This window comes from Podarcis tiliguerta, assembly GCF_965153285.1.
Source record: "Podarcis tiliguerta genome assembly, chromosome: 7".
Lineage (NCBI taxonomy): Eukaryota > Metazoa > Chordata > Lepidosauria > Squamata > Lacertidae > Podarcis > Podarcis tiliguerta.
Genome location: NC_139540.1, coordinates 52,504,311 through 52,518,406, shown reverse-complemented (window position 1 = coordinate 52,518,406; position 14,096 = coordinate 52,504,311).

Here is a 14,096-nt window from a genome sequence, read left to right as displayed (position 1 = left end):
CAACCATCATGGAGAAAAAACATCTGACAAATCTCAGAGGGGACCTTTGCTCAGCGCTTCTCCCACCAACTAGAAAATGTTGTGGAGGAGCTAAAATGGGGTAATACTTCATGAGGAGATCCCATCCCCTGGGTTTCTTATAGGAAGACTGGGAAATTAATAACTATTTATTTTGCTTTGATTTTTACTTTCAGTAGTCAACAGTAACTGTTTTGTAACTTGATTGTTAGAACCACAGCATTTTCCAGGCAATGTGCTAATTTTCTTACCTCAGAAAGGATATATGCTGTGGAAGTAAGCCTCATTGTTACAATAAATGTGCTGGTCATAAGTCACCAAAAGACTCTTCTTGTTTTTGCTTCTATGAACAAATATAATGTCAGAGTTATATCTATGAATTGCATTATTTGTGGTTAATAAAGGTTTACAGACTAATGAACAAGACATCAATTTCTTAAATTTACTGCGCAGAACAAATACAGTACTATAAAACCCAGCATGTAAATAGCAGGCAAGACACCATCAATTTTGCCTAGTTTGTTCAGCTGCTGATTTAAAATCTAACAGGCACCTTGGCACCTAATCTAAATCTCTATTTTTTACATTCTTGCATAGCATGTAGATAGAATAAATTCATATTCACAGGTTTAAGTATTGGGGCTTTGCCACCTATTTGTGCAGGATTTAAATCTTGGAAAAGTAAAACTTTTTAAAATAAAATAGTACACCCTTTAAGTTAAAATAATGGTGTATAATACCCTATATTAGCTGGCTTTTTCAGTGATGTAAAAACATATAATACGATTCTTGGAGACATCCAATGTCTTGTCTGTGCCCCAGAATTGCAAACCCACATTCCATAGTCCAAATTATTTTTTAAATCCTCCTCTGTGCATCATGGAGAAGCCCAGGGTCAAAGCTCCCTTCCTTGGGTGTGCAGAAGTAATTGTGTGTTTTTTTGGATCCAGGCAATATTTCATTGTGGATGTTTAGGTTGAGCAGAAATAGTAAAGCATTTGAATTCCCTATAACCCTTCATTGGGCAGAATTAGGCAGAATGGCAGAATTCATCATTCTACCCAACAAAGAAAGTTTAGAGCTTGCATGTGTCTGCTCTGGCCTGTATTGGTCCAATAAACTATATAATTCAGTCTACTATGAACTATATTTAGAACATATATTTGCAGAACATATATTTGCAGATTTAGTAAACTAAATCTTTCTCCGTTCCCCTCCCAATGCTCTTAGCCAGGGGTAGGCAACCTAAGGCTCAGGGGCCGGATGCAGCCCAATCGCCTTCTCAATCCAGCCCACGAATGGTCGGGGAATCAGCGTGTTTTTACATGAGTAGAATGTGTGCTTTTATTCAAAATGCATCTATGGGCTATTTGTGGGGCATAGGAATTAGTTCATTATCCCCCCCCCCAATATAGTCCTGCCTACCACATGATCTGAGGGACAGTGGACTGGCCCATGGCTGAAAAATGTTGCTGACCCCTTCTCTTAGCTCTGGGAAGCTTCGCAAATGGAGGATATCCCTGGTGTACCTTGAAAATATAAACTTGATGCTGCCATGTTGGCATTCTTTTACTGTTTCTTTTGGATGGCATTGTTTTGTTTTCAATCATTTAAACTGAAACCACTTCCTGAGAAAGCCTAGGAGAAATATGTTAGGATCCAGCTAATTTAGCATATTAATTACCTAAGCCCTAACATATGGTGTTAGGTGTTTGCATTATCTTAACAGATAAAACACATCCTTTTTGCCTGTGGATACCTTGGAAGTGCTGGTGTTCTCTTGTGGAGCCAGATGGTTTCTAATTAGCAAGGTAGTTGCCTGCAAGACCATTCTTCACTGCTGACAAATAACTTCAGTCTCATTTCCATTTAAATGGCTGTAGCATGTACCTAACCCAATTAGAAGGAAGTTCTTTGATTTCATACTGCGTAGGGGGGAAAAAAAACAGTCACGTTTTTTTCACTCAGAACACTGAAAGGTCCAGTTCTGTGGGTCCTGATGTTCCTATACTTTCATCGATACACTTCTATGAGAGTGTGGATTAAAAAATATATAATAAATGATAAATCAATAAATAAGATCATTGCTATTCTGTTAGCACCACAATATGAAAATCAAAATAAGAGAGCTGATGTATTATAATGATAGTTCTTTGCCTTCTACTGTTCCTTACAGAAAATTGTGTCAACATGCCTGATACTATTCCAAAGAGGTAAATTTGGGGCTGAGCTTGATGAGATGGAATGCAATTAATGTACATGTATGGTTTTGGTTATGCTATGCCAAAAGCAACCAAGGGGAAGCCTGAACAACCTCTGGACCACAAGGATGGGGAGGGAAAAGTTTAACTCTTTCATTCCCTGACATGGCCCCAATTTTAAAAATGGAAAACTCCTCTCTGAAGTTGTTATTTGCCTTTTGAGGAACTCTCTGCTGATAGGAACTTGGAGAAAATGAGAGCTTTCCTTTAAATGCATATGGCAGCTTTGGGATGGGGATTTTTGCTGGGAAATTCTTTGGTCTCTGGATACAGTGATGCCAGATCATTTCGAATTAGCAAGGCAGCTGCTTGCAATACTTATTTACATAACCAAAGCATGAACATTGCTTGCCTTTATGGAACATCTAATTTTGCCCTTAGTCTCCACTGATGGAACTTTAGCCTTAGCACTGCATTGAATACAAGCCAAGGTAACTTAATTTGTGCATAACAAAAGTAACAAAAGAGAATTCTGCATTGGAATTCTTGTATCTGTAAAGTAATCCCAGTGATAGATTCACATAACCCTGCCAGTTCTGTTTTTAGATTTATTTCTCTCCTGTACTTTCTTCAATATCTCATCCTCAATATAAAACAGCCAAAATTAATACTCATAAAGGATTAATATAATAAGATACAAAGAACAAGTAGTAGTAAATAGAATGGATGGTTCCTTATGTCAATTTATTACCAGTTTTATCCTGACAGTACATGTGTTTAATATCTCAGTTGCATCAATTCTTGATTTGGCCCATGCTCAAAAGTTAATTCCTTTCATTCCAACCTTATTCATTGACAAACAGCATACCTACCTGGAACTGCTGGTATGTCTTCTGTAGGACAAAGATGTAAAATTCTATAGCTCATTTGTCTTGTTCTCAAGTTGGAAAACATATTCATTTAATTCCTATTTCTATCCTGCTTTGTGGCTCATGTCAATGAAATAATGAGACACAGTTTCTGTCCTAAGATTCGATGGTAAGAAAGGTGAGCCACACAAGGGAAGAGAAGTGGAATTGGGGGGGGGGGTGAAGAAGAAGAAGAAGAAGAAGAAGAAGAAGAAGAAGAAGAGAGTAGTAGTTTGGATTTGATATCCCGCTTTATCACTACCCTAAGGAATCTCAAAGCAGGAGCGGGGAAGCAAACCCAGTTCACCAGATTATGACTCCACTGCTCTTAACCACTGGCTTAGAGGAGGGAGACCATGTTTGTTGGGGCTGATGTGAGTTGTAGTTCAGCAACAACTGGAGGGCCAAAGGGTCCCCACATCTGCTTTAGATGAACTTCTTTAGTCTTCCCAAACACAGATAGATGTGAGAGCGACCTTTTTCAAATTCAGATCCCTTCATACTTCCCTCTTTATTAGAAGGGACAATGGCATTTCTAAAGTGGGAGGAAGGATTGTCACGATCCCACAGTCAGACTCGCCACATCTGAAGGACAAGGCAATGGCTTTAGAGGAAGTGTCAGAGTGCGAGAGGGAACTGCTCTCAACACTAACCCAGAGGAAAGACAGACATGAAATGGTTATCATTGAAGTTCCCTGGAGACAACAATCAAAGGGATAATCAGGCATATAAAGGGATACGGTATGAAAGCAGCCTTAGGGAAGCAAGTTCAATATAAAAAGGAACATTTTATATGATCTGTGTGCTTGAAATAAGACAAGCTCTTAAAAGGCAAACTTTTCAGTGAGGTATCCTGACTGTGTGTGGAAAATGAAATTGATTCATGTACTTGTTCTGCATGTTGTTATATTTCTCTATGAACAAAAAGATATCATTTTAAATATTTTATCCTTCATGCCATATGCTTTTTGTCAAATGCCTCTGCATAAAGAGAGAGGAATTTATTCACCATAATCACTCTTGTCTGTTTTCTAGTTTCAAAGGAAAGAGATTGTGACAGAGACATTCATTCACAGATGTCCTGAATGTCACCCTATTGTGTCCTCTGGAACAGTGGCATCACTTTGGCAGGGGGACAGGGTAGCAGAAGGGGAGGAGATTCCTTCCCCAGTCACAACTTGGAGCAAGGGGTTGAAATGGGCATGACAAACTGTTAAAATGTTGAATTATGTAATGTTTTCTTTTTAATTTGGCATGAATTGTATTTATTTTCTCAAGGTGGTAGCTGAAGAGCCAGATATCTGCTTGCTGGGCAGTTTTCAGGACAGGAGATCAGCCAAATGGCCCATTGTGTCTTCTTATTGGATATGTTCCAATAACCTAATACAGTAAAGTATGTTCAGCTGAATAAACTGCTGATGAAGAGGAGAAACCTTATTGCGGCCAGGCATGGCTGACCAGACAGTAGTGACCAGCAGGTTTTTCCCCCTGTGCCATTCCTTCTATGCTTACTTAGAAAACAGCAAGTAAAAGCAGTGGTCCACAAGTCCTTAGTCACTCCTTGGAGAAAACTTCTCACTGTTTGTTTATTCTGATGAATTTCATTGAGAATAAATTTTGCTGAGTGAACACTGATTGCTTTCTAATTGTTCATATTTCTTGAAAGCAGTGCACTTCAAATACAATGTATGACCCGTATGCAATTTTTAAAAGGAAACTTGTAGCTGGCTTATTCAAGCCTCAACTATTTCTGTGTTGCTGTTGAATTAAATTAGAAATGCATTGTATGCCTTGTTCTTTAAAAACATGGGTGAAGAACCTGCAGCCCAAAGTCTCAGCCAAATTTCACATGGATGAGGGCAGCCCAGCACAAGGAAAGAAGGTCAGAAGATGGAAAAAAGAGGAGAGGACAATTGAAGTTGTTGAAAATTCTGAAGGCCTGGGATGATTGTGGCATATGGGGTGGCACCCTGGGACCAAACTTGGCATACAGTTCCCTCAAACGTGGGCCACAGCCCTGCAATGATTTTCTCCTGATCTCTTTAACTCCATTGCATACAGTCATCTCTGCCCAAACTGGTATATGATATGCCCCTGTGGAAACTACATTTTCTCTTGCACCCCATGAATGGTCAACCCCAACAGAGTCCTTTAATCCAATTTGGGTTACTGACCAAATCACACATCAGTCCATACAGCAGCCCTAACTCTGCACTTTATAGAAAACTATACACCAGAGGTATGGGAGTCTATGAAAGTGGTAGAATGGGGTACGTGCTTCAAAGAAAGGTTTCTAATGAAGAAAAGAACAAATGAGCAAGTAAGATCCTTGGAGCAATCCATAAGTTTTTATTACAAATTTATATTGTCACTGGATCATGTAATATACATAAGCAAATAAAAAATGGAAGGAGTTGAAAGCTTTAGCTTTAGTGTTGTTTTTGAAAGAAATTTTCTGAAGATGGATAAAGGTTCCAAGCTTATGGTTAATAGATCGGGGGGATGGGACCATCCTAGAATGGATGGCACCATAGGACAACTGGTACAAAACTTAATTCATCATCACAGATCTGCCAAAAGTTTGTGGATTTCTGTAGTTCTCTATATGACTTCTGTTATTATTATTATTTATTACCACTATTTATTACATTTGTATCGGTCCCAGCGCCTGCCAACCTAGCAGTTCGAAAGCACCTCCGGGTGCAAGTAGATAAATAGGGACCGCTTACTGGCGGGAAGGTAAACGGCGTTTCCGTGTGCTGCGCTGGCTCGCCAGATGCGGCTTTGTCACGCTGGCCACGTGACCCAGAAGTGTCTCCGGACAGCGCTGGCCCCCGGCCTCTTAAGTGAGATGGGCGCACTACCCTAGAGTCTGTCAAGACTGGCCCGTACGGGCAGGGGTACCTTTACCTTTTATCCTGCCCTGCATCCAAAGATCACAGGATGGTTCACAACATAAAAATACTAAATGAAAACACAAAATACATAATAAAGCAAAACAAAACAAAGCAACAACCCAGTGTCATACAGACACATTTAAAAGGCCATAACATGTTAATCAGTCAAAGGCCTGGTTGAAGAGAAATGTTTTCACCTGGTGTCTAAAGATATGTAATTAAGGCTCCAGATGAACCTCCCTAGGGAGAGCAATTCACAAATGGGGGCCACCATAGAAAAGGCTCGTTCTTGTGTTGCCACCCTCTGGACCTCTCATGGAGGAGGCACATGAAGAAGGACCCCAGATGATGATCGCAGGGTCTGGATTGGTTCATATGGAAGAGTGGTGGTCCTTGGAGTATTGCGGTCCTGAGCCATTTAAGGCTTTATAGGTCAAAACAGCACCAAATCAGGGCCTATTAACTAACTGACAGTCAGTGCAATTGGGCCAGGATCAACGTAATAATGCTCAAACCATCTTGCCCCAGTGAGCAACCTGGTCACAAAATTCTGTTCACCTTCCCTAGAACAAATTCACCATTTCAAAATGGCATCTTCCTCTGCTGGGAAAGGTGGACAGGGCATCTTAGGATAAGCATATCTCTACAGAAGACATTGCTGATGCCATTAAAAATCTTAAATCTGGGAAGGACCATGGACCCAATGGGTATACTAATCCCCCCTTTTTTTAAGCTTTCAAGGAATCCTTGCTATCCCATCTAACAAACTTGTTAAATTATATTTTAGAAGGAATCCCTCTATCCTAAACATGGTGACAATCTAGGATTGTGGTTATCCCCAAACCTTTTAAGGATCTGTCAAAAGTGGACTCATACAGGCAGATTTCTTTCTTGCTCATGGACTACAGTATTTTCACCTCAGTTCTAGAGTAATAAACAAATTTGGACTTAGGTCTAAATTTGTATCAATTTTTCAACAAATGTACTCTAGTTCTTAGGCTAATATATGCATCAATAATTTGGAATCAAGACAAATTAAATTCCAATTAGTTATGAAGCTGGGCTGCCTCCTTCTCTGTTATTATTCACCCTTGTTATGGAACCCCTAACAACAAGAATTGAGTTGGCTGTGCAGTCAGCTAGGATTAACATAAATGACAAAAGGCTTTATATGGAGGATAAGGCTGCTTTTACAACAAAATCCATTAGCACTTTTATTGCTTTAAGGGAGGAACTAGGTAATTTTTGCCTATTATTGGGGCCAAAAGTTAACTACTCTAAATACGAAGTGATGTGCTACAGTGTGGATCCCAAAAATTCAGAGTTTTCCAAGGTATCTAATGTTCCAATAGCACACAGTAAATTTAGATATTTGGGTGTTCAAGTGACAAAGAACCTAAATAGACAGTATGCAGTAAATTATGGAAGCATTTGGAGGGCAATCAATAATGACCTGTTAATGTGGAATGAGCTTAAATTATAGGGTAATGAGTAGAGTAACAGCAGTTAAAATGATAACCCTTCCACTCCTTATATTTTTATTTCAAATGTTGCCAGTATAGTTCCCTATGTCACATTAAAATAATTGGCAGAGAAAGCTGAATGCTTTCATTTTTCAATGCAAACACCCATATAGAAGAGCTTAACTATGCCAACCTTCACAGTGTGGAAGTTGGTTTTTGTCAGCTGAGACATCTCATTCCTATTACTGTGGCTAATGATAGCAAACCCTGGGTAATTTTGGCATCTACACTGCAAGATGATTTTCCTTTAAACGTACCGTTTTCAAAAGCACTCATTGCATTGGTTTATTAAATGGCTCACTAAAGTTGCTTTTCATCTATGGATTAAATGGGTTGCACTGCTGGCTCTCCTTTGCTACCCCTTGGTCTACCATTGAACTTTTCAGGACAAAGGCTGGATCTAGACACATCAAAGAAGCATTTCAGGAAAATACTTTGTAAACTTTGTATGAGAAATCACCTCCACACCACCATCTGATGTCACGGTGTTATAATGCATAGACAACACATCTAAAACGCTTTTTCTTTACCAATCTAACTGAGGCAAAAGATAGAACATATGACATTTCGCAGTGGCAACCTTATGGTTTGTATTTCTTAACAGGTTTTTCAAAGGATGCTACCATCTCAGACTTGATAGTCTGCAAGAAAAACCCCGCCTTCTGTCTATTAGGATGTCAATTACATTCTTTTCTCTTCAGTCCTACCAACTTGTCCCACCCACCTCTGGCTCTGCCCCACCTTCTACCAGACAAATTAAACCATGGCTGTTTCTTATGATTGTTGGACAGGCATAGGCAAAATCCAGCCCTCCAGATGTTTGGGACTACAATTCCCATCATCCCTGACCGCTGGTCCTGTTAGCTAGGGATGATGGGAATTGTCCCAAACATCTAGAGGGCTGGAGTTTGCCTATGCCTGACCCAGCAGTCTTGAACAAGCTTCTCAATCATGAAATCAGTACCCATAGAGGAGTTGTTAATGTGCATCAAAATTCATACTGAGTTGTGGTCAAGGGCACTGGCTTGATGTACCACTGGCCATCTGTTTTACTCTAACTCCCCTCTCCTCCTGTCTCTATATTTGCTTGTCTCCAATATCAGCCCAGCCTGATGCCAATCTGTTATCTCAGTGTACAGAACCAATATTTTGCTGGCACGAATTTTATTAACTTGCTATGGTCTCATCTTTCAAGAACAGATGGTGAGTAAAAGATACATCTTGTACTGATTGGGCTCATTCATGTTTTAAAGCGTGTTATATCTGTCAGTGAATAGTTTTATAACACCCCTCTTCTCTTTTACACCAACAGCATTAACTACAGTTCATGTTGCTCATTTTCTTTCTAAAAAGGAGCAGATGGCGTGCTTGACGCTTGTTTTCCCTCCCTTCAACCTGGAGCAAATAACAGCCAACCACGGAAGTGCAGTGCCATGAAAGGTGAAGCTTTCAAAATGGCTTCTTTCTTCTACAGCAATTGGCTCCAATGATTTCCATTTCAAAGCAAGACTTTGAACAAATTAAACACTGGATTAGGGAGGCTGGAATCAGGTTGTGAAATTCATGCCGGCAGCCTTACAGAGACTAAATGGGGAGGTCATGGAAGTTCAGTTGTTGATCAACAGCTCTCCTGATTGCTTCATCCAGTCTCTCCTCAGCCCTCATCACTATGGACTGAGGGAGTCTGAAATAATTGACTGCCAGCCACAGATCTGAGAGAAACATCAGAGAGGAAGCGAGTGCGAAGCATTAGGGCTGGGCCAAACTGCTATCTCCTTTTATCCTTTTCTCCAGTCTTAAGTTCGGGGATCCACAAAATGTTTGCAACATTTTTTCTTTCTTCCAAGGTCCTTATTAAAATTCACCCTAATTTTAGTGCAAATTTCTCTCAATATACACATTTTTAATGCATTCTGCTTAATACATGCAGGCTAGGTTTTTTAAAATGTTATTTTCACTAATATATGCATTTTGATTCACACTTTACCCTGCTTTGTGCATTTGCATATACATTACAAGGATGGAAAGCTGCGTTGAAAAATTCAGCAAAGTGCAAATTTCAAAAGATAGCTTTGGTTAGGGTTTTATATTGTTTTGAAAACTTTGAATAAGATAGATTTGCATTTAAATGAAAACTAAATCAATTTTTTCTCCCACCCCTATGAAGGACATATGCACGAAGCCTGTCTTTTGTGTACAATTATTATGACCCAATCAACTTGGCCTGTAAATATGCTACAAATCTTTACATCCTATCCATATATATGTTGCAGGGGACAGGATCATTCTGACTTAAGTAAAAGCATATGCGAATTTTGCAGTTCACTCTTCAATTATGATGACTGCATATTAATAAACACTTTGTCGCTTTCTAGAATAACTGTTTATTAACAGTGAATAACACTTACTTTGATTTGTTGTGGGGAGGTTGGACAATGTTGTGTCAAGCAATTGTTATTGCATACTTTCCAGAGTGTGCAAGGTCAGCCAGTAAGCTTTGTGCCTGAGAGGAAACAGGCTCTCCCTAGTTCTAGTGAACTACTCTAGAATACACCAGGATATTTGTTTTAAAGATATATCAAGAGCATTGCAAGCTAAGAACCAAAACAAAGATCAATTTCGTCTTTGTGTACCTTTCTTCCCCAGCTATTACATGTTCCTCCAAGCTGTTTTGTTAATGTGTTGCAAGATTCTATTCAGACAATTGCTCTAAGACTGCGAGTGTTCATTCTCCAGAACTATCGAGTGCAATATGATAAAACAAAAGGAAAAAGAAAACAGCTCTAAGCAATAATTAATTTATATCTTTGGTGGGATGAAGTCCTCTTCTTTCCTAAGTAGAGCAGAGACACCTAATGGCAAAGAAGGGGATATATTTCTGTAATTCACAAGAAATCCCAAGCAAAAAAAAAAGATATGCAGAGAAAAATGATAATGTCAATTTAAAAAATGTAACGAATTTCACTTTGTTTTTATTAATCAAGGGACCATTTCTTTTTGCTTTTCTATTTCATTTATACTTTATCCTCCCAGGATTTTATCCCCCCACTGCATTGTGCAATTGACTTCATGTCCCCATACATTGCATCCCTATGGAGCAATAAGTAAATAAGTGAACTGAAATAAAGTGGAATGAACCTTGAGATAGGGGTGCCTTTGACCAACTTTGGTTGGTTCACCAACTGCATCTAATGCTGCAAGATCCTGTCATTTTGGCTTGGTAGCTCACTGTGCAATCATATGCACATTTACTAAGAAGTAAGTCCCATCTGGGATGGGGAAGAATTAGAAATTTGGGACGCGGGTGGCGCTGTGGGTAAAAGCCTCAGCGCCTAGGGCTTGCCGATCGAAAGGTTGGCGGTTCGAATCCCTGCGGCGGGGTGCGCTCCCGTTGCTCGGTCCCAGCGCCTGCCAACCTAGCAGTTCGAAAGCACCCCCGGGGGCAAGTAGATAAATAGGGACCGCTTACTAGCGGGAAGGTAAAGGGCGTTCCGTGTGCGGCTCTGGCTCACCAGAGCAGCAATGTCACGCTGGCCACATGACCCGGAAGTGTCTCCGGACAGCGCTGGCCCCCAGCCTCTTGAGTGAGATGGGCGCACAACCCTAGAGTCTGTCAAGACTGGCCCGTACGGGCAGGGGTACCTTTACCTTTAAGTCCCACTGGGCTTACAACCAGGTGAGCATGCTTTAGGATTGCATCCTTAGTCTTTTTCAAGTATTACCAATAGGTGCTACTTCTGTCCACCGTCATCCTACAAGTTTCGCAACCCTGATTTTCCTGTGTTCTAAAAGCAAGTGGTAGGGGCTTAAGGAGTCCACTGATTAAGTTCACTGATTAAGATGGGCAACAAGTTGATGGGCAACAAGAACGAGATGGATGGAACTAGCACAGTCATCCCCACTGCCCTACCTCATGTGTTAGCACCTCGAGAGGATTCTTGATAGACTACTGTGTATGTGGGATATCCTTGAAGATACTTCAAAGTCCACTTTGTCCGAAGCATCTACCTGCAGCACCTCTATCTTGTCAGGATTAATCCACAGTTACTTGGTCCCAATCCAGAACTTCCACAGCTTCACCTGACTCAGAAAACAAGAACACAGCTTAGTGTCATCAGTGTACTGTTTCCTGTTTGAGTATCCAGATGACCAGAGATACTTCAGACATACTAGGGATTACTACAGAGAAGAAAACACTGCACAGACTAGGTTTTATCTCCATTTCTCATTTTTTGTTACAAACTAAGGTTCAGTTTGCAACAACTCCATTTCAGTTTCTGATATTTTTTAAGGTGTCACAAAAATGAATCAGTAACTTAGTATGCCTTGCTCCTAATATGTACATTTGCAAGCCCTTTTACTGCACTACTACAAATTGTTGTTGTTGTTGCCCAGTTTTCACCAGCAGGTCCCAGGGTGGGTTACAACAATTACAAATTAAAAGAAGTCGAAACATATTACAATCACAGGAATAGTCTGGTCACTGAAAACACACATCTCAGACATCAAAGTCAGGGTAAAGAGGTGAGTCTTCAGCATTCACTGAAAGCTGGATAGCTAAGATGTCAGATTTACCTCTTTTGGGGAGAGAATTCCACAGCTTAGAGGTTGCCACAGAGAATGGCTGGACCACCTCCACCCCTGAATTTCTGAGGAAGGCGGAACCAAGAGGGCCCCATCTGCTTATCTTAAAACCTTAGAAGGGCAATGGGCAAAGAGGCAGTCTTTCAAATATTTGGGACTAAGCCATTCAGGGCTTTAAATACTAATCTGAGTACCTGGACTTGAACCCAGAAATGAACTGGAAGCCAATACAGCTGTTTTACCTTAGGAATTATATGAATCCAAAAGGTAATCCAAGCCAGGAATCTGGCCACTGCATTTTGAACCACTTGAAGCTTCTGAGTAGGGCAGCCCAATGTAGACCACATTTCAATATTCCAATCTGGAAGTTACCAGAGCATTGAGCACTGTGGCCAAGTCTTTTGTGGATGCTATATTCATTAATGTATGCATCTATATGCACACTTCCCCCAAAATATGTATTTCTGTACAATTTTTTTCATTGGAGAATAACACTACAAAAAAATTAAGTAGACGTGTTTCAGTTTATTTTACTGTTCAAGGATCTGTGTTAAAATGCAAAGCATTAGAGATCCCCAATCCCTAACTCTGGCAAATTATACTGAAGTACTATTTCATGTACCAACATTCAGCTAAAATTGCCTCTGATTATGGTACATGAGGAGAAATTACAAGGACTGCTGGCCCTTTCATCATAGACTCAAACCGGTTCCTTCATCTAGATCCTGTGCGAGAAATGTGTGGCATGTTCTTCACATTTCCATCCATATATTTACCTGACTCACTTTGTCTACAGAATGGATCTTCTCTTGTTCCTCCAGCTGCCTTCTGAAACAAGTGTGTGTGTGTGTGTGTGTGTGTGTGTGTAGGGAATTTAGGTATTTGGAATGCAAACTTCAATTACAAATGGGACCCAGATTCCTTCCTCTTGGAGCCTGAATCGTTATGGAGTTGACTGCTGCCATCATTCAGGACTCTGTAGCACTAGTTCTCCACTTAAGCGCAGGTGGTGCTGTGGTCTAAACCACTGAGCCTCTTGGGCTTGCCGATCAGAAGGTCAGCAGTTTGAATCCCCGCAATAGAGGGATCTCCTGTTGCTTTGTCACAGCTCCTGCCAACCTGGTAGTTCTAAAGCATGCCAGTGCAAGTAGATAAATAGGTACCGCTGTGGCAGGAAGGTAAACAGCATTTCTGTGCGCTATGGCCTCCATTGCGGTGTCCTGTTGCACCAGAAGTGGTTTAGTCATGCTGGCCACATGACCTGGAAAGCTTTCTGTAGACAAATGCCAGCTCCCTTGGCCTGAAAGCGAGATGAGTGCTACAACCTCGTAGTTGCCTTTGACTGGACTTCACTGTCCAGGGGTCCTTTACCTTTTTTTACTTAAGGTACTTGAAAAAGAAGGGGAAACTTGTAGACCTCTGCTAAAACTGCTATGTGGGACCATTTCTTTATGGCCTTTTGGGTGCCAGCTTAAGAAAAAAATTATTCAGTCGGGCATTTAAATATGCTTTATTTTATTTCAGAATATTTTTTAGCCCAACCAACATCCAAAGGTCTTCCAGCTGCCTGGACTTTGGAAATCTTCCAGATCTGTATAAATGGGAGAATTTTTGGTTGGGAATGTGTTTTTTCTTGCTCCAGTTGGACATATTTCAAAGATGCATTTTAGAAGACATTCACATGCAGACCCATCTTAAATATGGCCAAGTGTAACATGGCAAGCCAAGAAAAGATAGAAAGCTTGGACAATAGCTTCCACTAGAGGGCAGCACCTGCTTGCTCAATGAGTATATGTCCCAAACTTATTGTCAGCAAGCACAACTATGCATGCCAGTGCTTGGCAAAAGCTGGAACGTTTTTCTGAGGCTATGTTAGGACATGAAATAAATCAAAAGCCTGCAAATTAATATTCTAGTAAGCATATGCTGATGTCATTTCTCAAAAAGCTAAAATGTGCAACTCTG